Source organism: Babylonia areolata, chromosome 10 (genome assembly GCF_041734735.1).
Source record: "Babylonia areolata isolate BAREFJ2019XMU chromosome 10, ASM4173473v1, whole genome shotgun sequence".
Taxonomy (NCBI): Eukaryota; Metazoa; Mollusca; class Gastropoda; order Neogastropoda; family Buccinidae; genus Babylonia; species Babylonia areolata.
Genome location: NC_134885.1, coordinates 39,230,693 through 39,237,307, shown reverse-complemented (window position 1 = coordinate 39,237,307; position 6,615 = coordinate 39,230,693).

Sequence of the window (6,615 nt, the reverse complement as noted above, 5' to 3'; positions counted from 1 at the left end):
TTCAGGGATTTGAGACTTTAACATATCGCAAGTTAGTATATGATCGGCTGTTATGTGAGCACCACAGATGCAAGAAACATTACTGACATATTTTGTCCTTAAACACACACACACACACACACACACACACACACACACACACACACTTTCATTTACTCGTATGCCACACACACACACACTTTCACTTACTCGTATGCGTACACAGTAATTCCCCCCCACCTCCCCCCCTCCTCCCACTCAATTTTTTTTCCTTCCCTCGTCTAATATCACTTACAGTGAAAAGACGAACTAAAGAACGAACGAGGAAGACAGTGGCCATGGACCCTGTACTTATCAGAGAAGGGATGTGAAGCACAGGCACTGGTCACCAGGGCTGGGCTGAGGAGGAAGAGGAATATTTTCCTTTAATGTCCTGTCACACATACTGGTGATTGTAGGCATTTGGTTAGAGTGAGTGTTACCCTTAAGAAGAGGAGGGGGAGGGGAATGAATGTTGGGGAAAATGTGGGTACATGGAGGGGAAAGGCTGAGCCATCTTAACAGTATTAAGTTTGCTTAGGGTTAAGATTGCCTCTAGGAGAAATGTAGCAGAATGGTTAAGATGCATATCTGCCAAGACAATGTCCGTGATCATAAGGGTCTAGGTTTGAACCCCAGTCTCACCCTATCTCCCAAGTTTGACTGGAAAATCAAACTGAGCGTCTAGTCATTGAGACAGACAATAAACTGAAGTCCCAAGTACAGCTCACACTAGGCGCTCTGAAAAAGAACCCATGGCAACAAAAGTGTTGTCCTCAGGCAGAATTTTGTAGAAGAAATCCACTCTGATAGCTACACGAATGTACATGCATACACTCGAAGCCTAATGAAGCGCCTTGGGTTATGCTGCTGGTCAGGCATCTGCCTAGCAGATGTGGTGCAGCGTATATGGACTTGTCTGAATGTGGTGACACCTTGAGAAATTGAAAACTGAAACTGAGAGTGTTCCTTAGTTAGCATTGATTCCATAGGGTTTGGACAAGTCTTAACGCTATGCGCTGCTAAGATGGATCATGCTTCGCAGCCCTGGTGAATGCTGGGAGAGAGAGAACTGCTGACCGAAACACTGATAGATGGTGTGGATTCCACTGTACCGTATCGCCTTTCATACCATTGGATTATATTGTGATTACTGTATTGCACTAAATACTGTACCATTACTTTGTATTTATTGTTTTGTATCACAAGCGTAGAATGATGATGTGTATTGTATTGTAAAGGACACCTGTTTTCACTTGCCAGCTTTGTGGAGATTATGTGCTGTCTGCAAACATGTTTTATTTTTCACACTATTTTTTTCTCTCTCTTTTTTTCTGTATGCTGCGGATTCCAAAGAATCCTTTCCATCTGCATGTCATTTTTTTTTGTTTTTTTTGTTTTGTTTGTTTTGTTTGTTTTTTCAGTTTGAGTATGACAGTTTTTGCTGTGAAAAGCTGCTCTTGTTTAGGGTATATTTATTTAATCACACAAGATTATGTTTGATTTTGGTGCATAGTTGGTTATGCTTATGGGGAACTCTTATGTGTGCACTGAGAGTGTGTGTGTGTGTGTGTGTTTTGTTGTTGTTGTTTTTCTGGACATTTCGATTTTGTTTTGTTCACTTTTTATTTCTATTCTCCTTTTTTTTCTTTTCTTTTTTTTTTTCTTCGTTTCTTCTAATGTGTATTTATACAATTTTTTTTTGTACAAGGTTGTTGTTTTTTATATTCATCCTTTTTGTATTAGTCACCTATGACTCTTTTGAAACAAAAGTGAGTGTGTATGTGTATTTCTTTGTTATTTTTTTTATTGTTGCTTTGCCAGGTGGTATGTGTGTGTGTGTGTCTGTGTGTGTGTGCAGTTGATTATGTATGGTGAATAGTGTTAAAAGCAGGTTCTATCATATTTTCTTGCTACCCATATCAGATTGTTATGCCATTTTCATCCATGATGACTAGGATTGTGAGCTCAACATGAATGATTGTAGTGCCCCGCCCCCCAACCCCCCCTCCATGACCCCCCCATCCCCTCCCCCCTCTCTGTGTGCTGTGGTGCTGGTGGTGTGTTTTGCAGGCCTCCACAGAGAGAGAGAGAGAGAGAGAGAGAGGCAGGTACACAAACACAAGGTGGGTGGGGTGTGTTTCCACAGGAAAACAAATTACATGGTAAACCATGTACAACTGGTGATAGCCCCTGCAGTTTGTACCACACACAAACACCACGCACACTTGCAGATGGACACACCCAGAGGTATGTGTCTGGAGAGAACTGGATCATGGCTAGCATGACTGTGCCTTCTTCTTCTTCCATTCCACCCCTCTGCCTCATTACTAATATTGCTGGTTTTATTTTGTTTTATTTTATTTTTTTATTGATGTTGTTGCTATGTTTTATTATTTCATATTATTATTAATATTGATACTATGATGATTATACTATTATGCCTTCCACTTCCCTGCCTTGGATTCCCTCCTGGTTCATTATTATTAATATTATTATTATTATTATCATCATCATCATCAACATCATTATTATTCTTGTTGCCACAGATTTACTCCTGCCTCACGACTACTTCTACTGCTATTTTCTTTTCTTTTTCTTTTTTCATTGCAGCTATGTTATATTATTTACTATTGTCATTGTGATTCACTATGCAATTTGTTGGAACTGCTTTATAAAGTGGTTTTTAGCAGGGTGTATACTGTGTGCCTTTCAATCAAAATCACAGCAGTTAAGTGGGTTTTTTTTTTTCTCCCCCAGATTTTGTACTACAATTGATGTCCCTACCTTAGAATATAAACGTTGCGTGCTTACAGACTCGCATACATGCACATGCACATACTTTCTTCATGGAAATGGGACAGATCTACACACACACACACACACACACACACACACACTTGCAGCCTGAAAATGTATCTAGGGTTATAACAGTTGCATTTGTACAGTTTCATACATACATGTGCATGCACAGGACAAATCTACACACACACACACACACACACACACACAAACTCAACCATCTGGGAATATATAGCAACACAGCTGTCTATCAAGATGTCAGAACATAGGTTCCTGTCACAGTGTTCACTTTAGATGAATTCCCACTATGAATATATCACAAGAAATCTGGTGAGTTTTTCCTTAATTTTTTATGCTTTATTTCCAAAATTGATTGTTTGGAGGGCAACATTTTATTTTATTTTATTTTATATCAAAGAAATAATAATAATAATAATTTTCAAGAAATTGTTTGCACTTCATTCATGTTAAAAGCACTAAAATTGAGGTTGTGAGATATTCTATCTGTGCTTTCTGGGTGGTTTTTTTTTGTGTTTTTTTGTTTTGTTTTTTTCACTGCTTGCACGTGTGTCTTTGATGACTTGAGCCTGTACAAGGATTTCTCCACATTCTGGCTGGCAAGTGGTATGTGTATTCACCGAAGCCTTGACACCGATAACTCCACATTCCTCAGTTGTCAGCCCATGTACTTCATTTTTTCAGGACAAAGGGGAAAGAACTGGTTGACTGAAGAGGAGGGGGAGGAGATGTTGCACGGCTTGCAAACGAACATTTTGCAGGAACTTTATTCCAAGGGAAGTAAATGGCAGTCTTCAAATAGTCCCCACACCCACCCCCCAAAAATGCCATATTTGGGCTTCAGTGCTTTTGCCAGAGTGTGTGTGTGTTTGTGTACAGTGTTTGTTTGGTTATTTTTCTTATTTTCTTCAGTATACAGTTTTGTTACCAGCATATCAGTGTGTGTGTGTGCTGCGAAAAAATTATTTGCCTCAGATTTTTTTTTTTTTTTTTTTTTTTTTTTTAAGGGTGGAGTTTGTGGTTTGGGGATGCGAGGAGTAATATTCTGGGCTTGTGGTGGGTGATTTTTTTCCCCCTCTCTCTGGCATGCAAGTTTTCATTACCAGCGATAAGTTGGTGATTTAATTTGTGAGTCCGGGGTGATGCCTCATGGTATTGAGGAACACCTGTATTGAGTGGTGAGAGGAGAAAAGACGTGTTCTTCCCCTGATGATTGAAAGTATGTTTGTTTTCAATGATCTGTCAGTCTTCATTGTGTCATGCTGTAGTTTTTTGTAACGTGTGTTGGTGGTTGTTTTTGTGGCGTGTTTTTTTTCTAACATATTCATTCATTTTAGTTTTTGCATTATGAGTTTGAATCATATTTTCGTGAATTGTTAAGTCTTTGTGTGTGTGTGAGAGAGAGAGAGAGAGAGAGAGCTAAAGAGAGAGAGAGAGAAAAAAGAAATTGTATCAAAAGGGGTACTACTGATGTACATATTCTTTCTTTTTGTATAAGTCAAGTGGTTTTCACATGAACACATTCACACACACACACACACACACACTTAATGGTATTCATAAAATATTATATTGTTAACTAAAATAAAGCAATATTTATATTCTACAAAATGGTTTGTCATGGTTGTGTATGTGTGGCATGGCAGCAAGTGTGTGTGTAGGCATTCACTGACCTTGAACATGGACCAAGATCAAGGTCAAAATGACCAGCCGTAATGTTAATAGATACTTATACAGCACTCTGTGCAAAAAATTGCTCAAGGTGGTTTACAAAGCACATGATATTCTCCATAACACATGAGATCAGTGTTAAAACTGTACACCAAAACGCATCTTTCAAATTATATACACACAGAAACACAGTCCTATGAATACACACATGAACATATACGAACATACATTCAAACATACATACATACCAGCCCCACCCAACCCTACACACACACACACACACACACATGTGTGTGTGTGTCTAAACATCACTGTGAACATCCTGTCATGACACTGTCATAAACTCGCGTGTTCTTCTCATGGATATTTCCATTTTATACCTCAAAAGATTATACTGGAATGGTCAAGAAGGCCGAATGCCAGGTCGCCTGGCCCATCACTATAAGGCCTACAGATCAAAGGAACCCAGGCAGCATTACTTGTATGCAACAAAAGCAGACTATAAGACTGACTCCTATATATACAGGATTGTCAACAATCAAGACTCCAGCTCTACCACCAGAAGAAAATAAATTCCTAATACTACCAGCAAGACCAGCAGAAAATTGATCAGACCAACGTACATGTATAAAAGATAATGACACAGACAACATCGGTTGTAGGAAGAACAGTCCAAAACAGCAAGGGTTTTGTAAGTAGCATTCAGCAAAACAGACCAATTGAAGAACACATTCTTTACTTGACAAAAGAATACAAATAAGAATAATAATTTGAAAATAATGATAATAATAATAATAATAACAATAGTACCAGCAGAATGGAATCAGCTGGAAAAGTTATATGTACAGTTTAAGGACAGCATTCACTGCCAGCTGCTCTTTTCCACCACTAACAATTTTCTTTTCTCTCCCCCCCCCCCCCCCCCCCCCCCCTTTTTTTTTTTTTTTTTTTGGTTGTTGTTGATGAACTGAAATATAAGTACCCATGTAAACTTATAAAATTGCATATTTATTAATTGTAAACTTGTTCTCCACGCGTGGCGGGTGTAGTTCTCTCCCTTACCCTTTGCCAGGCGAAGTATAGTTTCAGTTTCAGTAGCTCAAGGAGGCGTCACTGCGTTCGGACAAAACCATATACGCTACACCACATCTGCCAAGCCAAGCAGATGCCTGACCAGCAGCGTAACCCAACGCGCTTATATAAAAGAATAAGTATATAAAAGAATAAGTCCGTGGTATATAAAAGAATAAGTCCGTGGCGTGTGTGTGTGTGTGTGTGCATGTATGTGTGTGAGAGTGTGTGTACATGCGTGCGTGAGTGTGTGAGCCTGTGCCGTGCGTGTGCATGCCGTGCGTGTGTGCGTGTGTGTGTCCTCCATCCCCTAAGGTGAATTTCCCTCTCGTCTTCATCCCTCCATCTCCCCCCTGAGTTCCTTGATCTCCATTTCCTGCGCCATTACTCCCCGTTTCCGTAACCTCAGTTAATGTCCATTAGTTTGTTCTGTCGTTATATTTATTCAGTTTTACTTTTTATCCCAGAGGAAGGCGAAAGCTAACAAAATAAATCAAATAAACCAGAAACTAAAAAACCCAAAAAAACATATGGTGGCAGTACTTTTATGTATGAGTCTAGCTGGTTACTTTCCGGCTTACTGTCGACACCTTCCTCGTAGTAATAATAATAATGGTATTTATATAGCGCTGAATCTTATGCAGAGATTAATCAAAGCGCTTTCACAACAGTCATTAGACACTGAAGACAAGGAAGAGGCAGGGAAGGGAGGCTATCTTGGGAAGAGGTGGGTTTTTAGGCCAGACTTGAAAGAGCTGAGTGTGGAGACTCGACGAAGCGAAAGAGGAAGTTCATTTCAATTGCATTATCGTCTCATCAGCATGATTATCGTCTCATCGGAAGACGCCCAGTTTGATTTTTCAGTCAGATGTGGGAGAGAGGCCGAGAGCGGGAATCGAACCCCGGGCCGACGAGCGCAATAGCCGAGTGGTTAAAGCGTTGGACTTTCAATCTGAGGGTCCCGGGTTCGAATCACGGTGACGGCGCCTGGCGGGTAAAGGGTGGAGATTTTTCTGATCTCCCAGGTCAACATAT